This window comes from Chinchilla lanigera, unplaced genomic scaffold (assembly GCF_000276665.1).
Source record: "Chinchilla lanigera isolate Chin_1 unplaced genomic scaffold, ChiLan1.0 scaffold00047, whole genome shotgun sequence".
Taxonomy (NCBI): domain Eukaryota; kingdom Metazoa; phylum Chordata; class Mammalia; order Rodentia; family Chinchillidae; genus Chinchilla; species Chinchilla lanigera.
The window spans coordinates 811916-834960 of NW_004955448.1; the positions used below are offsets into that span (position 1 = coordinate 811916).

General features: G+C 43.8%; 1 protein-coding gene across 1 annotated transcript in view; it reads right to left on the reverse strand.

The window, feature by feature from the left end:
* The window catches only part of Wwtr1 (WW domain containing transcription regulator 1), a gene marked incomplete at its 5' end in the record, with an annotated part of 122895 nt that overhangs the window by 66497 nt on the left and 33353 nt on the right, over positions 1–23045 (reverse strand).

Below are 23045 nucleotides of genomic sequence, written 5' to 3' on the forward strand. Positions count from 1 at the left end.
CAATAGTATTTGTTACTATATAAAAGAATGCTTTTCTCTCAGAAGATGCACGCTAAAATATTTATCATGAAATCTCATGTTGCTACTAATTTGATCCCAAATAGTTTAGCCAAAGAAAAAAGGAATAGGCACAGAAATGTAGCAACATGTTAGCAACTGCTGAGTCCAGACGAAGGAAGACTATTCTCTTTTCTTCAAACTTGAAATGTCTGAAAGAAAAAAAATAGTGCTCATTTTGAAAATAGTACCTTTGCTATAAGAAAAAACTCCTTAGTTTTAAGGCCAACTATTTGAGTAGTTGGTGATAAAATATTGTACTTATTATCTGCTTGAAAATACTTCCATTAAAGAATACTTGAAATAAATACAACATATGTTAACAATTCTTTAATCCTGGTAAAATGTATATGGTATTCTACTGAAGTAGAATGTTCCCTTCCATGTTTGACATTTTGTAACAGATGTCAAAATACCAAGTTTTGATGCTATTTATTTGCTCTTTAATAATAAAATCCTTCCCAAGTCTTCTTGCTCTCAAATTTTCAAAATAAGTTTCATGTTATGATTTTAAATTAATGCTCATGTTATGATTTTAAATTCTCCATAAACTGAAGCAGCCTGGGGAGGCACATCCTTAACTCAGCAGACCCAGAATTAAGATTCTTCGTAAATAAAGTCAAAAGGCACAATCTCCCTCTACCCCACAGTTCTAACAATAATTAAGGAGAGGGATGGTGAGTGACCTAAGGGAAGTGCTCTGGGAGGCTGAAACAGGAGGACCATAGGTTTGAGCCCAGCCAGAGCAAACATGAGGACTATATCATAATATACATCTCATCAGCTGTTAGGACAACAGAGACAAAGAACCTCAGATGCCTAGTGACATCAGACTTTAAAGCCAGAGGCATATAAGCAAAGATGTAGGAAGTAGGGTCAGAGAGATGTCAGCTCTTCCACCCACTAGCTGTATGAGTTTGTACGAGTTACTCAGCCTCTATTTATCAGTTTCTTTATCTATAAGTTGGAAGCATTGCATAGTGGCTAAGAGGTCTGGGCCAGTCTTTGTTCCAGTCCTAGCTCCTGTACCTACTAGTTATATAAGCCTGGGCCAGACAACCTGCGCCTGTGGGAACCTGCGGCACATACGCCACAGCTGACTGTGTGGTATCACTGAAAGCTCTAAAGATTCTCATCCTCATCTGTTCCTCTAACTCAGTTTCCCACCGATATCCATTATATACAAAGACCTTAAAACAAAGCTGAACAAACAGAAAACCATCCATAAACACCACCTGTCATTATCAGGACAGAAAAACCCACCCAGTCAAGTTACCACCCAGTTGTTGGTCTCCTGATGAAGCTCAAAAGCTTCACTTGTATCATTACCTCACTGAATACTTAGAACAGTCCTGAAAAGCAGAACATAGTGTCACTGCTATGGTTCGAAGCTCTCCAGAATTCACCAGTGGGAAACTTAACCCCCAAAGTCGTACACGAACAGTATGTGGAGCTAGAATCTTTGGAAGGTGACTGGGTCGTGAGCGCTCAGCCTTCATGAATGAAAGAACACATTCCTGAACCAAAGGGCTAACGATGGGTTATCAAAGGAGTTGTCCGGTGACGGGAGGTACTTCTTCCCGCAAGTATGCTGTCTGCTCACAGTGCCTCCTGCCACGTTATGATGTAGCAAAAGACCCTCACCAGGTGCCAGAGGAACTTCCACTCTTTATAAATTACCCCCTCTGTTGTATTCAATTATATCAACAGAAAAAGACTTAGATGATGCCTATTTTATGAATAAGGAAACCAGGGTTCAAAAGTTTAGAGTTGAACTGGGGTGAGCCTCGGTCGTAGCGTGCTCATGTGACATTCCCAATGCCCTGGGTTTGATCCCCAGCACAAATAAATTTTTACAACAAAAGAGAAAAATTTAAGGGAATGGCCTGAAGTTCCACAGCTCATAAACAGAAGAGTACCCCAAGCACTGTTGAAATTTTCTTTAATCTTCTTTTTAGTATCCCATAGAATCAAAAAAGAAGATACTCAGATTCTTAAGCATCTGAGTCTAAAACTAAAAAAAAAAAACATTTTAGGCAAGGTGGCACACGCCTGTAATCTCAGCACTCGGGAGGCTGAGGCAGGAGGACTGCTGGAAGTTCAAGACCAGCCTGGAACTACAAAGTGAGCTCAATGCCAGCCTGAATTGCACAGCAAGACCCTGTCTCAAAAAGGAAAAAAAAAAAGAAGCCTAGACAATTCCATGAATTCCTCCGTGGACTCTGTGCAGAATAAGATATCACTTTCAAAACAAATGCAGGCTGCTCCTGCCCACTCCCCAGTTGGCCCTACTGTGGAGCTCCCACAGGTGGCCTGGGTCAGCTCACTACCTGGAGATTAATAATCCTGGGGTCCCGTCACAGCTGGGGGGCTTGACAGGGGTAGCAGAGCAATAGGAAGGGGGAGGGGCCGTGCCTCCCAAGGGGAGAAAAGGAGCTTGACAGCCTCCTTGGCATCTGAAGTTGGGTTTTAGTTCAAGAAAAGTAATGCTTTTAGCTACTGCCTTTGTATACTATAAAGCTAAATTTCTGAAACCTGCCTTTAAACCATTTTATAGTTTGGTTCTCTTTTACATCCCAGTTGGCATGCTCTCTCTCCAGACCCCTTCAAGGTTAAATTCAACTGAAAAGGAAAAACTGCTAGGAGGAGAATTAGCCAGGTTTTTTGGTTTGCTTTGTTTTTTCTTAATATAAGTTTTGTTTTTAATCCCCTGTGACCTGGAGTAGCTGGCCCAACCACCTAGAAAGAGAAATAATGACTGAGATATCATGACACTTTGGCCTAGATTGTTGTCCCTGTGGTTTGTACATACGAAAAGTTGGCTTACTTCTTTAGATTTTTTTTTTTTTTTATTAATCACAAATGAACAGGGTTAGAGATTTAGCTCTACAGTGAAGCATTTGCCTAAGCAGGTGTGTGTAAGGCCCTGAGTTCAATTCCTAGTACAGCAAAAAAATTAATTAATTTAGAGCTGGGAGTTTTAGGACTTTTATATTTAATTTTTGAGCCCTTGGGGCAAAATCTTATTTAAGCAGCTCTTTCTACAAAGACTAACAGTTTAGTTCCAAAAGCAGACTTCAGTGTTAGCATTTTTTAAAAAGAGCCCTGCAAAGATGTTCAATGTGCAGATCAGCCCATCAAATTTTATGTAACAAATATACTGACCATTAAAATACCAGCATCCTTTAATGCTCAATACATCCCAGGTAGCTCTAGCAATGGTTTAGTCACAGCATCATAAGTTTCTAACACCTACTGCCATATGTGAATGGCTTTTCCCAGAACACCTATGTTCCCCCAGCTGCTTGTGTTATATGAAGCCCTCGGGTAGCCTACCAGATTTACAGGTATCTTCAGAGCTGCTTTACTTCACTGAATAAATATTGTATTATTAAATGGTGCCCAGCACTATGTAAACATTCATCACTTATCAGAATGGCTTTGCTTCTGAAAAGCTATTATGGAATACATCTTTTAAAACCACACCGCACTGTCTCACTAGTGTGAAACCTGAAAGAGTTAATAAAAACTCGGAGGTATGATAGACATTGTGAAATGATAGGAAAACACTCAAGGGTAAAGGGCAACTCGGATGTAGGAAAAGAGAAGGGAAAGAAGGAGAAATTTTGTATGTATGTTTATACAGGATGGTTAACATAGTTGATCTACTGTCTTCTATTTCTTTGCCGAAAGAAACTGCTAATGAGTCCTTGACTGATCAATATTGCATGTCTCTTTGTTTTCATGAGAAACCACTTTGAAGATATCAATATGTAATACAACAAGCATTGTTACCACTTTGTAACTCTGTACTGTCTGTACTGTTCTTTTGCTATTTTGTAAAAGGTTGTCTGTCTGTTAATGTTTTCCTCCTTTTATTTTTAAAATAAAAATTTAAAAAACCCAAAGCACCTTGTTCTTCCTCATGCATTATTATCACAAAGCTCATTCCTAGGAGACAAGAATGTATTATCTTTCCATCCACATCTAGTATATTAAACAATGGAAAAAAGTGGGCCTGGTGGTATGTGCCTGTAATCCCAGCACTCTGGGAGACTGAAACAGGAGGATTTCAGTTTGAGCCCAGTCTGGGCAACTTAGAGGACCCTTGTCTCAAAATAGAAAATTTTAAAAGGCCAGGGAGGTAGCTCAGTGCAAAGACCTGGGCTTCAGTCCCCACTTATCATAAACAAAAAGAGATGGGGGGGGGGGAGACAAGAGAGAGACTAAGAGACTAATCTAATTTCCTTGTTAATTAGTCTGCTGCTTTAAGCACCACATTCTTAAGTGACAGCAAGAAACATCAGAACTGCTCACACCTCACAAACCACTGCAACCCAACCAACAAAGGTACAAGAATATGACTTGGGCACGAGCATAATTTTCTCTCCCTAATCTCCCATGATTAGTGGATGCTATATCCCCTTTGAGGCCTGGCACTGCCAATAACGAACTAGTGACAGCAACCAAGTCCACCGGCTGTGTCCCGCAAGGTAACAGAGGCTGCTCCAATGAGATGGCCTGAATGCCTGGAATACAAGTCCCGACCCTCTCTCTCAGCCCTCTTCCATTAACTCAGAGTGTTTCCATCGTGCAATTCACCAGCCTAAATAAACTCTGCTCCCCTCCAACTAGAGAAAAGTCTGGGATCTCTGTAACAAGTAACGACTTCATGAAAAGGCTTCCTAACAGTAAACCACATCGGCCACCCGAGATGGGCAAGGGAAGGCAGGCATGTGGTCATCCGCGTGGGGATGCAAACACACCTGAACTGCATTTGGAAACTGAGAAATATGATACTTTCTGTATTTTATCACCTAAGAATAAAACATCTTTTTTAAAGACATTATAGTTTTTACTAGTTTTCTTATCCCATTTCTTTTCCAATGCATGCCTTTCCGTGACTGTCATACTGGGTAAAATATCTCCATATTTCCTCCCTTTAACATCATGATGATATCCTTATGCTATTAAAAACTCTTCTTAAACATAGTAATTTACTTAAGCAATTCCTTACTGTTGAGCATTTAGATTTTTCTTTTTTCATTACAAATTATGCTTCAATACACATCCTTGAGTGAAAGTTTTTCTTGGTGTTCTGGATTATTTCTTGAGGCTGGAGTCCCAGGATCAGTATTACTGGGTCAAAGAGCATAAATCTTTCATCTTTGACTTTTTATTTCTCAGTGCTGAGGATCCAACCTAGGCCTCACGTGTGAACTTAGCACTCTACTTACAGAGCACTGAGCTACATCCCCAGCCCTATCTTTCCTAATTTTTACAACATAAGAAAACTATAGCTGTAAGAAGATAACTCATCTAGAGACTTTTAAAACTGTTATTTGTGCATAAGAGTAATTTTAATAATTTTGCACTACAAAATTATCTTTAATTGACAACCAACTTTCAATCCTATTTTCACTATTTCCATCACTGACATGTTTGGATTATGTCAGTCCATAAAGGATTCCAAAACGGCAATGAGAAAGGTCAAGGCGCCACAGGAACCTGTTCAGAAATTAACCTTAGTCTAAACTGGATGCAGTGGCACAAAATCCCGGCAGCACCCTGGGATACGGAAGCAGGACGATCACAAGTTTGAGCCCAGCACAGGCAATTTAGCGACTTAGTGAAACTCTACCTCAAAATAAAAGATAAAACAAAACTGTCAGGGATGTAGCTCAGTATGAAGGCCCTAGGTTCAATCCCCAGTACCACAAAATACGGGGAGAGGGAGGAAGGGAGGGCGGGGTGGCTGAGGGAAGGAGAAGGGAGGGGAGCGGAGGGAGGCTATCATTCTGCATAGTAATGACTTGTGGATTAATAGCTGGATATCAGAAGGAAGATATTCATCAAAGTTAACAGGCTGGAGAATACAATGCATCTAATTAGAAAAATGGATTATTCTTGGACCCCTTTTGCCAGTCTCAGAAGGATGAACTTATTGATTCCTATGGCCGAAAACACAGAACAAATAACCAGGTTAATCTCTGAAGTTCAAAAAGTTGGCCAGTAATGACTGTAACAGGCTCTGTGTTCAGGAAATCCTGCCAGACAGGCACTGTTTGCAGATGGCTGGGAAATACAGTCTGCTGCCACCAAAAACAGATGAAGAAAAGGATTTCGTGAAAAGGGTGAGTCTCCCTTTGCCCAGGCAAAACCTCTCCAAAATAAAGGAACAGCTTACACTGGCTGCCTGCTGACCTCCGCAGAAAACAGGATGGTCTCGCCCTGACGTGCCTTACAACCACTCGCAACGCTACTTCAGTGGCGCTGAGAGGAAGTAAGATGGAAGTGAAGCCTGCCACCTCTGACAGTGTAGTAAAATCCCCAAGGAAAACACTCAAGGTGATCATTTAATCTGACTTTTTTAATTTAAAAGTAAAATATACCAGTATAATATGGATTTGACTGTTAACAGAAACTACAATAATATGAAAGGGGACTCCTTGAATTTATTCAAAAACATCAAAATTTCAAGGGCTACAGAATATCTTTAAATAGCAACAGGTATATATCACACACAGTAATAAAATGGGGCCTGGGTTTATTAATAATAATCTCTTCAAAAACTAATATCATTAAAAATCAATAGCAATAACTCTAATTAAGATTTTAGCTAAGCACAGTCCCTGAGGGGAATATAACTGAGTTACTCTATGTAAATTACGGGTACGCAGGAAGCACCAGTGAAGCTGGTAAAGCTGACAAACTGAAGCTGATAAAGCTACAGCACAGAGGAGAAAAGAGGAGCGCGCCGGCCTGCTGTCCCTCATCCCCGCATGCCTCTTCCACTCCCCAAGCAGCTGAGCCGGGATCCCAGTCGTCTGTAGCTAACTCCGTGCACCAGAACAGGAACGGTACAACAGACTTACCTGAGCTCCCAGCTCTGCTACCTTGTCCTCCTTGGGGGAAATAAGACCGACTTCCCCAAGGCAGAAGCCACCCTGGGGGCACTCATTCAATAATTAAATCCAAATGAAATATCACTGTAAGTCATGAAATTGCCTATTTACATTACAAACTGCTTGACCCATAGAATATGACTGATGTGGTTGTGCCAGTGTCTGAGCCCAGGAGCCTCTGTTTCTGTCTCTTGGAACCCCACCGCCATGCCTCAAGGAAGCTCAAGCCATCCACAGAGAGGAGACGCGCATGGAAAGAACCAGATGACACCCTCCCAGCTGAGTGTGCCGCCTTGAAAGGGAACCCCCACCCTGACACTAAGCCACTTCCCTGACACTATGTGGAGCAGACATGCAAATGTCCATCCAAAATTCAGATTTGTGAGCACAATAAATGACTGTTGCAAATCACCTCAATCACATCTCAGTAAAGCACAGAGCTGTACTCAGGTTCTAATTATTCAACATTCCTGACTCAAAAAATATAAAAATTTTAAGAAGTGGGTGAATATTTGCAAAGAAGCAACCCAAGTGACCTAACACAACCATTTCTCCTTTTCTTGACAATGCAAATTCAGTCCCTCAAGAAACTGATAGCTAACACTAATACTTCTCTAGTCAACAACTAGCCCAAACACCCCAAAACTGATACACGACCCATTCCCCACCCCATAACATCCTTGTAAACAAATCTGCACTGACCTGGGATATGAAAAAATTTTTTCACGTTTCTTTATTAGAAGATCCTTTTCTTTAGCTGGGTGTAGTGGCACATACCCATAATCCCAGCACTTGGGAGCTGAGGCAGGAGGATCACCGTGAGTTCCAGGGCCAGCCAGAACTACACAGTGAGACCCTGTCTCCAAAATGAAACAAAACAGATCCTGTTTTTTGTGTGCCTTTTACGCGTCTCCCAGTCTAATGAGAAGTCAGATGTTTGTAGCAGCCAAGCAACAATCCCAAAGGGCATACAGCAAATAAAGTGCCATGTAATCATGTGGGGTAGAGCGGCTGCCTCAAAGCAGAAGCCATTCAGTGCAGGCAAGCTGTGAGACACGGGTTAATTAGACTGGAAGTTCCATTTATCCACAGAGATTTACTCTAGCGGTTGTGGTAGGTCTTATTTCTATCAGGTTTTAAATTCCTTTTGAGCCTGGACCACATCTAATCTCCATATTCACCACTAACAACCACAAACTAGGCCTCACTAGAAAAACCGGCCGCATGCATCTGTAAAGGACTCAGATAGAGTGGGGTGGGGGTGAAGAAACACAAACATTTTCTCACGGAAGATAAAAATGTCCGGCAGGAGGGGAAAACTAAGGGCAAAGTGCAGTGAGAATTTTTCATCCACAGTCACGCTGTAAGAGGAGATCTTAACATCTTTTCTATTCTTTGAATGCGCATCCTCATGTATTTTGCATGCTGAGGATCTGGATTCATGAAGAAGCAGAGCTGTGTGCCCAGGAGCCATGCAGCCTGTTTGCAGCAGCAGCTCCCATTTTACTCTGGGCCTCGGCAGCCCAGACCCCAGCAGCGGCACTGATCTCCAAGGGCCAAGGCCGCTCACACTGCACCTGCAGTGGAAAAGGGAGAGGAACCAGGCCTGGCGGCACATACCTGTAACCTCAACACTCGCAGGAGGCTGAGGCAGGAGGAGGGGAGTGAGTCCCAGGACAGGCTGGGCTACAGCAAAAAACTAAAAACAAAACAATAGCCCTCCACAGGACCCTGAACTCCTGGGGTTGATCAATACCATGACACAACTTTGAAACTGATGCTATAGCCCTCCAAGAACTGCTATTTTCATCACTGCTTGAATTAGCTGGGCTGAAGCTCCAATCACTTATAAGAAAAGCCTAACTTTAAAGCCAAAATTAGATCTACAGCCAAGCTTCTTTCTGCCCTAGGCTTCAACTATAGAAACTTATTTTCAAACTTAAGAAAAATGGTAACTTTGGGTAAGAATTTTAAAACTCTAACAAAAAGATACTGAGGGCATCGTCATCCGCGTCGAGGAAGCAGGGCAGCAGCAGCCGGCTCCCTCCGTCCGCACCGCCCTGGACTCACCATACACCCTGGCTCCCCACCAAGTCTTCAGAAACGACTCCCTAAATACAGTTGAGTACCAGATTCTATGAAATAATAAAAGGAAAATGGAGTTCATGACTGCAATCAAGCTGGGTGGGGACATAAAGGGTCTTTTGTTAATAACTGTCCAAGGGAATGCAAATGAAGACAGACTGCACAAGGAGTTCTGACATCTTAATGAAGATTTATGAAGAATTTTTGGCATAGAAGCCCAAACCCAAGGGGAAACAGTCACATAAAAATACTGCTTTATGATTTCTTTTGCTTAAAAAACAATTCAAAAGACAGTTCCTTCCTAATTACACTAATAATTCAACTTTTTGCTTTGCTGTACTCTAATTACAGTCCCTGTCCCCAACATTTCTGTCTCGGGGTAGTTCTGAAGTGGTGCAGCTCCCTGGCGTGCCCTAGGGCTGCGAGCTGCCCACTGATGAAATCATGAGTGATTACATTTCTCTCTTCCACAGAGAAAGTTTTGTGTTACCCAGCTTTCTTTGTTCCTGTCCTTAGTAATGCAGAAAATCAACTGGCATTTTCTCCTAATAATGATTGGATTATGAGATGATGTCAATGAAAAAAAAAAAAAAAAAAAACTGCTGTCATGGTAAAACGCTCTACTGGTGCTCCATAAATGTCATCTACAAAAGAGCAGCATGCAGAGCGGTACAGATCTCGGCTGGGGACGTATCTGTCACACCGAGGGCCAGGAATGGCATTTTGCCACAGTTGAGGATTCTATGCTGCCTTGATGATACATTCAGATAATCAGAAAAACTGTGAGTTCCTGAGATATACTGAACGGCAGGATTTGTTTTTACACTTTAAGAAAAATAGTAATGATACAACTAATAAGAGTATACACCAAGTATTTTCATATTTCTAATACGCAAAGCATTTTTGCTTTTGATTCTCCTAATGTTTATTTCATACTCTAACCTTGTACGGTATTATCCCACTCTATAGGGGTAATCAGGGTTATAAATTAATCTCCCTAAAATCACACTGCTCGAAAACGGCTGAGGCCTCTCACCCCACGACAGGCCTCCCTCATCCCAGATCACTGCACCCTACACCAGGGAGGCCGCTGCACAGGACTTGGCTTCAATCACCCAAAGAACCTCTTTAGCTAAAAGGGAAGCTAATTTCAGGAAATCAGTGCTGGCAGGCTCTGGTTTACTCCCAAAATTCTACTTCTGATTTTAGTGTAATTCTGAAAATGCAGGAAGTGAAGGAAGGAAATCAAAGCCAGCGCCCTGTACTTCCAAGAAGGCCAGGTGCTCCTTGTGTCACAGTTGCTGCCCCGAAGGCTGCCTTAATCCCAGTCCCCCAGCCCAGCCCCATTCCTCCCAACCCACGTGCTGACCAGCTGCTGGTGGTTCTGGGCGGGGAGGGGGCAGGGGGCAGGTGTCAGACCAGCCTGAGGCTCCAGCCCACAAGTGCTGCCCTTCCTGTGAAGGGCAGTGACCTGTCCTCACACCCTCCCCTGATCTCCTCAGACCAGACACAGTGGCAGGCAGAAGGCAGGTGCCCGGACAGGTGCCAGGAGAAAACAGGGACAAAAAAGCCCACCAAAAAAAATGAAGCTACTGAGTTCTGCTTGTTCCCCCACAGAGCACACAGGAAAACATCCATGGAAGGTTTAACCCGCTAAGATCCTGGCCACCTCAACCTGTGGATTCAGGGCAGCGAGGTTCATGATCAGGCTTCCAAGCCTTTGTACTGAAAGGAGCTCTAACTGAGAAGACACATAATTCAGACACAAGGAACAGCGCTCAGAGGCCCAGTGCAATGTGTAGGGGGATCGCTAAGATCTTCAGTATGCTGCGGAGCACAGGTCTGGTCACAAAGGCCTATTAAGCTCAAGTAAGGCATTTGGGCTTTAAACTAAAGGCCAAACAAGGAGCTTTAGCGCGTCAGGCACGACACTAAGACATCTGTTTCTTTAGAGAACCACTCTGGCAGCTGCACGGCAGCCATCTGCAAGGGAGTCAGAAGACTATCGCAGAAGCCTAAGCAAAAGATGGTGGGGACCTAGCTCAAGAAACAGAGAAGGGAGCAGGTTCTGGAGGAAATTTAGAAAGGTAGAGAAGACCTGAGAGAGGACTGGCTGCAGGAGGTGAGGAAGAAATGATAGGTGGAGTTCCCAGGCAAGCAATATTTCCTGACTCCCAAAACAATGCAAGAGCAGCAATTCTGCAAATGAGATCACGAATTTTCTTGAGACACGTTGCCTTTGAGGTTTCAGAGGGACCTGCCAGTAGATATTCAATGGCCAATGAGTGGAAGGATCCGGCACTCAGAGAGAAAGCCTTGGGGCTCAGGGTGTATAGCTCAGTTCTCAGTCCTGGCTGGGTTCAATCCCCAGCATGGAAAGAGAGGTGAGAAGAGGAAAGGAGGGAAGAGGTGGGAAGAGGAGGGAAGGGAGGGGAGAGACACTTGTCTACACAGCGCCGAGATTTTCTCTCTAGTCATTCAACTGCAGTCATGACTGACAAGCCCCTTCAAGCCCCAGCCACTCCAAGGGCTGCCTTCTCACCATCATCTCCCATGCTGAACGTGTCTCCTGGTCCCATCCGCCTGTACAGTACCACCGAGACACTGGGGACAGCAGAGCAGACAAGTACACAGACAGACGGACACAGTGGTGGGTTGTACGTGACTATGGTGGGAATGTCTGTGACTCTCTCAAAGTTCTATGCTGAAATATACACCCTCTAAGCCGCGCTTTGGGGAAGTGATTATATCCTGAGGCTTGTGATCATGAATGGGATCAAGGTCCTCCTAAAAAAGGACAGAGATCTTATTTGTCCCTTCCACTATATGAAGACTCGGTGAGAAGCAATCTAGGAAAACAGGTCTTCACTAGACAGGGAATCTGCAGTGGTCTTGGTCTTGGACTTGGACTTCCCAGCAACCAGAACTGTGAGAAATAAGACACCCAGTTTATTCTCTGTTACAGTAGCACAAAGAGACTAAACAAGGTACTAATTATTTCATAGTAATGCATTTTCCTGCACCAAATTTAAGCTTTTTAAGGACAAAAATAGTTGTGATATATGATTTGGAGTTTTCTTGTTTTATGTGTGGGTGTTTGTTTTTCGTGTGAAATGTTTCTGGGGGAGGAACCTGGCTGGAGCCTCACATACGCTAGTAAGTTCTCTGCCACTGCTCTACCACTGCTGTACCACAGCCCCAGTCCTTTTAATAGTTTAGTATAATACAGCACCTCACTAAGCTGCCCAGGCTGGCCTCAAACTTATGATCCTCCTGCCCCAGCCTCCCAAGTAGCTGGGATCAGAGGTGTGTGTCCCCACATCTGGCCAAGCCCTGGTTTTTCCAAGGTAGTGTTGATTCCAAATATTCTGGCCCAATGCATGCTTGTGCCCTTCAAGTTTCCAAGAAATTCCAACATTTCCTCAGACACTACTTGGCCAACTCTAACCAGTAAACATTATAGTATAATATTTAAGTTATGGAAGACTGAGATCCACAAAAGACACAAAGAACTATGAGGTGAAGAATATTAGTATTTGCAGGAAATCCGTTGATAACAGCTTACGTTGCCAATTCTCTAACTAAAATTCTCATGGGAGAAGCAGACTCTGGGGTCAGAGGAACTACGTTGGCATCCCAGGCGTACCACGCATAGGGAAGTTGTTTTGCATAAGCTATTAACCTCTGTGTGCCTTAAAAGCTTCCTTGATGAAGGGAGGGCAGAAACACATAACGAATAGGTTCATTCACGCTAAGTGCCGGGCAGTGCGGACTCCACCTTCATCCAGCTCACTGTCCAGTAACGACGTAAATACTGAATCACAGGTGCTCTGGGGAAGTGTTGGATGCTAACAGAGAGACACAAACAGGGGAGCCTCTGGGCTCCAGGAAAGTTGGGAAAACATCCACAAGCAAAGGACCCTCTGAAGGTAACATCTGGCAGGAATTTCGGAGGAATAGTTTAGAGTGGGGGCATGAGGGTTCCAGGGAGCTAGAAATGCACATGTTCACACATCTGACCTAAGGCCTGATTTAAATTCATTTTATTAAAGAGGCTACCACTCTAACCAGAGTAGAGCTGAGAGGAGAATGCTCTGAAGGGGAACAGGAGTGACAAGAGAAATCACAGTGCTAATTTCCTGGAGCAGGACACACAAATTGTGGCCTGCGTTCAGATCCCTTCTAGTTTCCATTTTCTGTACAATGGTGTTTACATTTTTAAATAACTATGAAAATCCACATTTTTGTTTCCATGAATCAAGTTATCTGGCTGGACACAGCTCCACCCACTCGCGTCTACCTGTGTGTCCACTCGGGAGCTTCCGCCGCAGAGCCGGGCAGTCCCCGCAGAGCCGGGCAGTCCCCGCAGAGCCGGGCAGTCCCCACAGAGCTGGGCAGTCCCTGCAGAGCAGCGGACTTGTGGACAGAAAAGGCTCTATGCCTCTTGCGGTGGGGCAGAGTGAAGGAGCCTTTGGTGCATTTCACCTTCCAAGGGCAGCCAGCTCAGCCAGGCAGCTGCACTCACCCGCATGCTATTTCCTCTTCTGTGATTATTGAAACTCCACAGCAAACTATTGTTTTCACCAGGCAGCCAGAAAACAAAGATAAAAGTTTCCACAGAGGAAATAATAGCCTTCCTTTTCCAAAGTCCTCATCTGCCTCACTTCCAGTGAAATTAAACGCAATGCTTCATTCACAGGGGTTTGTCTGTGTCATTTTCCCCACATGAATTCAGAGGACTCCAACTGTGCACTTCTACAGGCAGAAAAAAGTACTAGGCAATGAATTTACCCTTAGAGAAAAAAGAATATTTAATATTACTGGGAATGGAAAGCACTTTTTCTTCCTTCAAGATGTTATCCTGATATTAAAATATGCAAACTGCCCTTCTACACTATACATTTTCTAACACTGAAAAATCATAATCTCTGCGCTTAAGGGCCGGGGATTTAGCTCAGCAGCAAAAGCGCCTGCCTGGCAAGCGCAAGGTCGTGAGTTCGGTTCCCGGTACCAGAGAAAAAACCAAAAAAAAAAAAAAAAAAATCATAATCTCTGCGCTTACATTTTCAACTTGCCAGTTTTGCAACTGAAGACAAAGTACCAAATTCATGCCTGCTCCATGTTCCAAAATGATTTTCAACCTGAGTAAAGTTTGTTGTTTTTTTTTAAAAAAAAAAAAAAAAGTTTGTTGTTTAATTTTGTTTCATGTTGGTTTCCTCCACCAGGGAATAAATACTGCCTTGTGGTGCATAAACTAGGAAAACACCATTCCTGGAGCCTTTGGAAAGAACTGTAAGGGCTTCTATGTTCGCTGACGTCATGAGACCAGCTGTTAGGTCCCTGGAGTTACAAATGGCCACTCTTCATTTTAACTGCACATTTAAAGAAGCCTAATGTTAGTTTAACACGGGTAAACAGTCTCCAGCACAGTATAAATAAAAAATTCCTTGTGTTGTAAATAGTACTTGCTCAGAGTAGCGGGAGGTGGGAGGCGGAGCAGGTTAGGGAGAAGATGACAAAAGCTGGCAGAGTTCAGCCATCCAGGACACCAAGGTCAAACTCCGGAAAGCTGCCACCACTCGCTGTGGGCTTACTGGTCAGACCCTGGTGAATGCTCTCCTCCTTACACACACCCAGGGGATTACAGAGAAGCAATCAGTGGACTCTGCCCTTCAGAAGCCGACCAACGTACAGGTTAAGGTAAAATGTGCACAGAACCAATACAGTTACCTGCAGGACAATGACACTCGCCAGGGTTTAGCTAACGGCCGCCTGCAGGCCAACCGAGTGGGCAGCTTGTTTTTAAACACAAGGTCTTATTGGGATATGGTAATGACACTCACTCACTTACGGGCGGTCTATGGACACTTTCATGTCACAGTGAGAAACACAGCAGAAAACATGCGGGTTTCCACGCCAAAGGTATTTCCTACTTGTCTCTTGCAAGCGTTTGCCAACCCCTGACAAATGCCAGCGAGTGATCGATCCAACTGCAGTCTTTGGGGAGGAATGGGTCTGGGCCCTGAATATTCACGCGTTTCCAAAGGCAGAAGTAAGAAACGAATACTGCAAGGGGCGGAATGGCCACAACAGGAAGAGCCCGGGCCAAGAGAGGACCGAGGTAAACAAGGCGGAGGATGTGAGGACGGGCACTGCGGTGAAACGGCTACTGTGCTGACCTAGAATACCCAAAGTGACAGTCAATAACATGGCTCCACAATGCCTGCTACCTTATGCACAGTGAGGGTCTCCTTTCCTCCAGCTTCCTTGACATTTACATCAAATGCCACTGGGACTTAGCAAAAGCCAAGGTGTACTATGGGAGCTCAAAACTCTTCACTGATTGATTACTATGTTCAATCCTCAATTTGTATGTCACTTTAATTTCAAAAACACTATGGGGGGTTGGCTATTGAGGAGTTTTATTTTGAGACAGTCTCATTAAGTTGCCCAGACTAGGCTTGAAGCTGCAATCCTGCCTTAGCCTCCCAGAGTGTGGGATTACAGGCAAGCACCACCACATCCAGCTACCATTACTTACATTACTATCTAGACTTGCATTTAACCCTCAATCAAGGCAGATATTATTACTTACATTCGGCAAGTGAGGAGAACTGGGGAACCACACATGCCCATGGAATCAGGGCCAGTGGCTTAGAAACCTCAATTCCCCACTGCACCTCATGACTGACTTACCTTAGGAAGACACAAATATTGAAGGGATTCAGCACAAACTGTATTGTAGACCAGAGATTCTGACAAATACCAAATAATCAAATAGGAATGCATTTTGGGGACATATCCTTGCCAAACCTGAACTGTGACCTAGTGTTTACAGTAGCTAAAACTTGCTATTTAAAATCTAGATCAAACACCAAGAGTTTGGGATAAATTGATTACATGCTTCCATGAGATCTGGCCAATTCACACCATTTTGTTACAATGAACACAGGTAAATATTCATAGGGATTAATTAAAAGGAAAAGAAAAACAAACACCAAGAAACACAAAAGCCTGCACCTGCTAAAACAGTATGCCTTGGCAGTTGAAAGATCTTTATTTTGCACTAGGACACTTAGGATCCTTTTTTTTAAAAGGCATCATGTGTGATTAACTCCCCAGTCCCTCCGTGCTCAATGGTATGCAGTAAATGGTGTTGGAGTGTGTGCCCATTAGGTAATATCTTCTTTTCAGGGCAGTGTCATAAAGAGATCTTAACACCTTGTGCGGCTGACTTTTCCTATGTAAGAGGTATGAGGGTGGGGCACTGAATTCCTCCACAAGCAAGACATTCAGCATGACGAGGAGAGATTAGGTGAAAAACAGGAGTGACTCCTTCATTTGTCAACCAGAGGTCAGAGTTTCCACACTACCAAATTTATAGGAATGGTTTCTTTAACGACGGACATGTCTCCTCTCACCCTTCCCATGTCTCTCCACTCACACTCCCTCCACTGGTTCTTTAACTATCTCTTCTTACAGTGTTGAATGCTTTGTTCCTTTACCTGCCTGCCTTACACAAGCCTGTCTAAGTCCTCTCTCACTAAATTATTCCCACCACTTAATTTTAGAATAGGCCTTGGAGTCAATGCAGGTCTGAAAACCATGTTGAAATATACATCAAGTGTTCTCCCAAAGTTGCATTAGGGGGATGGCAGTGGAGCAGAGGGGCATGTTTACATGTTCAGGATGGAAAGAAGCGGGGCCGCACCTCCCCTAGAGGTCTCTGGCACTGTGCTAGGGTCTGTCTTCCAGCACCCACTACCTCCAACACCTTTCCCAACACACGTTTTGGTATGCTATGGTTTGGTTTGGTTTGGTTTGGTTTGGTTTGCAGTACGAGGGTTTGAACTTAGGGTCTTCACATCAAACTACATCTCCAGCCCTTTTTTATTTTGAGACAGGGTCTCACTAAGTCACTAAGCTGCCTCGTCTGGGCTCGAACTCTCAAACCTGCTTCCTCAGCAAGAGGGGACCACTGTGCCAGCTCCCAACATCATCCATCTCTGGCAGCCCAGGCAGTCTCAGAAGGCAGACCAGGAAACGTAAATGCATTGGAGAGAACAGGGTGAAGTATGCAGCAGTGTATGGGACTAACCTAAGCACTGTGGTTAACTGTTCTGCTATGTAGCCTGATGAGATACCGCCGCCCTCCACCAGCAGTGAGACCCAAGGCAGAAGTCAGCTGCAGTGAGGGTGGGAGCCTGGCATGAAGGAAAAGTCCCTGTCTCCCCCGGCACACTCACTCCATACAGCCAGTCTCCACTCCATGCACGGATTCCTTTATTTCAGTAACTTAACGTTTATATTACTTTTTTAAACAATCAAATAGGCTCATAGCAATAAAGTTGTAAGATACAGATTTTCTTAAAATGAGAAAGGTGGATGGATGGACAGATGAAAATGAAAATGCGTAATTCTCCCTCCCAGGCAGCCCACTGCTGATGTTTCAGTACAATCTTCCAAACTCGTTACCAGTAGGTGTCTTTTCAGGGGTCTTTCTCCGTCTGTTTTCAGACATCAGATTTTACCTTTATTCCATCTGGAAAAATCAGTTCTCCTGACACTGACACTTCTCATATGCAATACCACTGAGGATTAAGGATTTCTTCTCCTCTAATATAATATAAATATTTAATTTTATACCTTTTCCCAAAGTTAACAAGGCCATTTGCATCTGCAAAACCTTGTATAAACATGAACATCTTTCAAAACAAGACACCATAGCGACAGCTTACATGATAGGTGAGGAGGGTACATTATTCTATTCTACTAGTACTTCTAGTAGGGCTATCTTCTGTTATAATAATAATTTTAAAAAATCCTTAAATGTTCCATTATAAAAAATGCTTTTTATATGCACCTAAATGCTGATTTGTGTGTAAACCAAAATGTGAGGTACTCATTAAATAAACAAGATTTTGTACATTCAAAGTGCCACTTTCTTGTTTGTTTTAAAACAGGGTCTTGCCTGGTGTGCTGGTGCACCCCTGTAATCCCAGCACTTGGGAGGCTGAGGCAGGAGGATTATTGTGAGTTTGAGACCAGCCTGGACTACAAAGTGAGCTCAACGCCAGCCTGCACTGCACAGTGAGACCCTGGTCTCAAAAAGACAAAGAAAAGAAAAGAAACAGGGTCTTGCTATGAAGTTCAGGCTGGCCTTGAGCAAGCTGGGCTCAAACTCACAGTGATCCTCCTGCCTCAGCCTCTTGAGTGCTAGGATTACAGGCATACGCCACCACACCTGGCTTTCAAAGTGCCACTCTTAAATAAAGGACGAGTAAACATACTTAGGTCTAGTTCAGAAATACCTAAAAACTCAGTTGTGAAATCAGGTTCAAAATGCTGGTTTCCACAATTTTTATAAGGGTTTACCTCACTGGTATATCAGATTCAAAAACTCTTTATGCACAAACCTATATGCTATCTGGAATTTGCTTTAAAATAATTGAGGTAACAGTCATTATAAGGGGCTGGGGATTTAGCTCAGCGGCAGAAGCGCCTGCCTGGCAAGTGCAAGGTCGTGAGTTCGGTTCCCGGTACCGGAGAAAACCAAAAAAAAAAAAAAACACAGTCATTATAAATATTAAAGTGGGCCAGGGATACAGCCCAGTGGCACACGCGCCTGCCCGACAAACATAAGGTCCTGAGTTTGATTCCTGGCACAATAGACAGATAGATACATAGATAGATGTTAAAGCATTTCTAAAGGGGGGAAGGAATCAAGGAATACAAATGACAGAAAGTTCATCATTGTTGAGGGGGAATGAAAGTCACTCCAGGGAGGGGGCTGGGGATTTAGCTCAGCGGCAAAAGCGCCTGCCTGGCAAGCGCAAGGTCGTGAGTTCGGTTCCCGGTACCAGAGAAAAACCAAAACCAAAAAAAAAAGAAAGTCACTCCAGGGAAATCACTGTACTGTTTTCTCTACTTTTTGAGCGTACTCGAGCATTTCTATGATACAAGGGTTTTTACCACTGTGAATACACTGCTCCAATTATGAGTAAGTCATTCATACCCACTGCAGAGATTACTGAGCTTTACTGCAGTGGCTGCTCACCACACGCCCAGCACTGCTTGTGGCCCCAAGTACTCAACCGCTCTCAGCAAGCCAGCTGGGTAGGAGGTACTGGTCCCCACGTGGTGCTGGAGGAAACTGAGATCCAAAGAAACAAGCATCTTGGCCGCAGACTAAAGGTAGAGCGAGCAGGGGAGGGAGAGCAGCCACACCACGGAGGTGTCTGCTACACAGAATGTTTGGTCCTTTTATAAATATTATTGTACGTGAGCATGTCTGTTTCATTGTCACTTGCAGTATTTTAGTGCATCCTGTTTTTCTAGAAAAATGAATCAGCCTCTCTCTGTTTATGCAAGATAGCAAAACAAAACAAAACAGGCCCGAGAACAATATTGGTCTGATGGAGGCCATCCTGACTGTAAAAGGAAACGTCCCTGAGTCAATATCCTCAGTGAGAGACATCCCGCCATAAAACAAACCAGGAATATTCCAGCAGGGTTCAAATAACCATAAACATCCCCACTGTCCAGTGGGAGCCACTCTGCACACGGTGAGCGGTGTTCTCACTGCCTGCGGGGGCTTCTGGCTCATCTCCGGCTCACAGGCTTTGCAGCATCCAAGCCTCTCATTTTTCCCCTTAATTCTACCCTATCCTTAAAAACCCAGGTCCGGGAGCATTTTCCTCTATGGCCCCAGGTAATCAAATCCCGTGGCTGCAACCAAGTGTTTCTTCCTCTGTACTTTCCTGATTAAATAAATTTCCTTCATTCTACCAAGTATTATGAGAAGCCATATTCAGATCGCTCTCTAAATGTAAGTTACTTAGGACACCCATTGATTTATTGTTGTATCCCACAGTTCCAGCACACAGAAAATCAACAGGCAAGGGAAAAAGGGGAGAGAGGAAGGAAATATTCCTTATACGCATAGGCCGGAGACAAACCTAGTAAGGTCAGATTCTAAAGTCACCAGTAAAAGCAAAATTGATGTAGGAAAATTGATCTTGAAAAATCCCCTCGCTGCACATGAAGTTTGCTGGGCCACTTTTAGACATTCTACCTCCTAGTAAAACCAGCACATCCAGTTTTCCCTCCAGCTTCAGTACAGATGGCTGAGAAGATAGCCGGCTTAAACTGAGAGGTCACACTGCACCACAACAAGGTGGTCACTCTCTAAGGGTCTCCTGGGAACCAAGATGAGCAAAAGGACAAATGGATTTGCATCTCATCGCATACTCCTGGGCAGCTGGACTGGAACCCCAGGTGATCCGTCTTCTCTCTGTCCCCACCCTTCTCTCAGCTCACACAGTAGCATGCGGCACACTGAGCCCAAGGCGCACGCAATGCAATTTCAACTTCAAGTTCGCAACTGTCAGAGGCTTATGGGTTTCAACAAATTAGCCACATTTCATCATCGCCAGGTGGCCTTAGAATACTAACAAAGGATCTGGAGTCTTTTATTAGCTTTGAGATTTTTTGTTTTGTTTTGTTTTGTTTTTGCTTTTTGCTTTTTAAAGATTTTTCTTTGTACATTTTAGATTTACCTAAGGATCACATTCATCATAGGGAGTTTGTACCTGTACATGATATATCTTGCTTCTCTTTTTCCCATTCACCTCCCCTCCCTTCAACCCTTCTTCCCCCCCTTAAGTACAAAAACTTTGTTTCCATTTTCTTCCTTCTATTTTTTTCTCCCCAATATCATTTATGAACTCTAAAAACTACTCCCTGGGACACAAAAATAAAGTATAGAATAGTCCATCTGTGGACCAAGGGAAATAACTGTTATTATAGTATATGCACATGAGAAAACATAGAAGGATAGATACCAAAGTGGACAGTAGATATTCAAGTGGTAGATTATAGGAGATTTTTCCTTTGATTTACCAAAGAACCAGGATTACTTTTGAAATAACTTTTAAGAGTCACTTTGTAAAGGCTATTGTCAAATTCTTTGGGATAGACCGTAACAAAAGATTCCAAAGATAAAAGCCTGTGCCCTCTGCAGGCATGTTCTCTCAGACACTGAAGAATGCTACGAGGAGCTCCTGGAGCCAAGAGGCTGTCTGGCCAAGCTGGCCACGAGCCTGGGCTAAAATGTTATATGGCCAACAGATAGGTCCAGGCCTGCTGGTGGGGTCAGCAGACACTGAGGCACTGGGACCAAGCTGGGGGGAGGGTACCGACATCTTTGAGCATCCATCTGTGCCAGTTTTGGTGCCAAGGCTCAACATGTGTTTATCTCTAATCCTCACTACACCAAGAGGCTAGATAATCTACTCAAGCTTGAACAGCCAGTAAAAGGCAAGTTCAACTTCAAAGCCCTGTCAGTCCGGCTCTGGAAAGCCCTTTTAACCAATGTAGTATCTGTGAAAGAGATATGGTCCCCACACATTGGGAACTTGCAGACAAATTAAGAAAAAGAAAAGGGATACATGTCAAGAGTGAGGAGTATCAAAAAAAAGAAAAAAAAAGCGAGGAGTATCGGTGAAGGGCAAGTACAGGGGGCCTTGGGAATGTGTATCAAAGCAACCCTTATAAATGGAGAGCTGAGATTTGAACTCAGTTCTGTCTGGACCTAAACTCTTGGTGCTTTGCCCTCCAGTAGGCTGCGTCCCCTAACTGCAGGAACCCAGAAAGGTAGAAGAAACAGTAACTAAGAGGACAGTAATGAATAAGTACAAAGCTGCCCCCATCCCCAAGAACCACCTGGGCTCTTGGAGGAAAAAAAAGACCATGCAATCCAACACCTCCTCCAATTCATTGATATCTGTGAGGTACTCAGAGACATTCAACCCAGATATATTCAGGCTCCTGGCCAAACAAGGAAATCCAAGATACACTGCCACTCTGTCACAACCTCATCCTGCAGGGAGATAGACAGAAACAATGGCAAAGAGAAATAACCCTGTGTGTTTTCATGGCACCTTTCAAGAGGAGATGAAAGTGACCATCAGTTACACCTCCCTGAGGTTATACCCCGCGCAGGTTGGCGGCTGATGAGGCACAGAGAGGGAAGCCGGGAGCAGGGATTCTCTGAAGACACGCTTACAGAGCCCAGTGACCTCTCAAAACATGACAAGTAGCACTGCTTCCACCCAAATTCTCCCCACTGATTGAAGCAGTGTCTGTTAGCAGTATTCAGAAAGAAATCAGGTAAAGCACATTGGTTGATGATTTCTTCAGTCCTCATACTTTTTACTGAAGCACAACAGATACCTCTGTTCAAGCTTTCTCTTTAGGCTTAAACTGATGGCCTCGGGAGGCCCATAGTTTACCCATAATGCCCAGAGACGGCCCCAGGAGCATTGTCTACTGGGGTTCTAGGTTTATCCTCCCACAGACCAAACCTGAGGATCACATTATATCAAGGACAAGGCTCTGTCAGGATCTCAGGGAGGTGGTATCTAAAGTTTGTGTTCCAAACTGGCTATCTTTCTGGATTCCTAGGATTCTGCCATTATACCACCCTCTATGTACTTGATTATGGACCTCTAATTAACATCTACACACTACCTTTTTGGATCCTGGTCTGGGTCACTTGGCAGTCTTCAGGACTCACCTAAGTACTTTCTACAGACTAGCTCCCTCAATTCTGGCAAGAGCATGGTTTCTAGGTAATTTCATATCATCTCTGTTCTGAGATGAGGAAACTGAGATGCAAAGTTGAAAACTGAACCCAAACATTTGGACTCCACAACCTGTAATCTTAACCACTACACCAGGCTGCCTTCCCTAAGGAAGTTTAGGGCAGCTTGCTTTCTTCAAGTTTTAAATAAAGTATGGACAAAGGAAAGCAGAGTACAAGAAACATAATCTGAGGTCACGAGGGGACATCCCAACTTCTGTGATGTGCCATCGAAGGAAACAGCTGGATCTTCATCAATCCTGTTTGTTCACCGCTTAAACTGAAGCAGAGAGTGCATTTTCCAAAATGATAGTAAGTCTGCAGCAGAGCCCTCCTGGACCGCCAGGTCAGGGCGA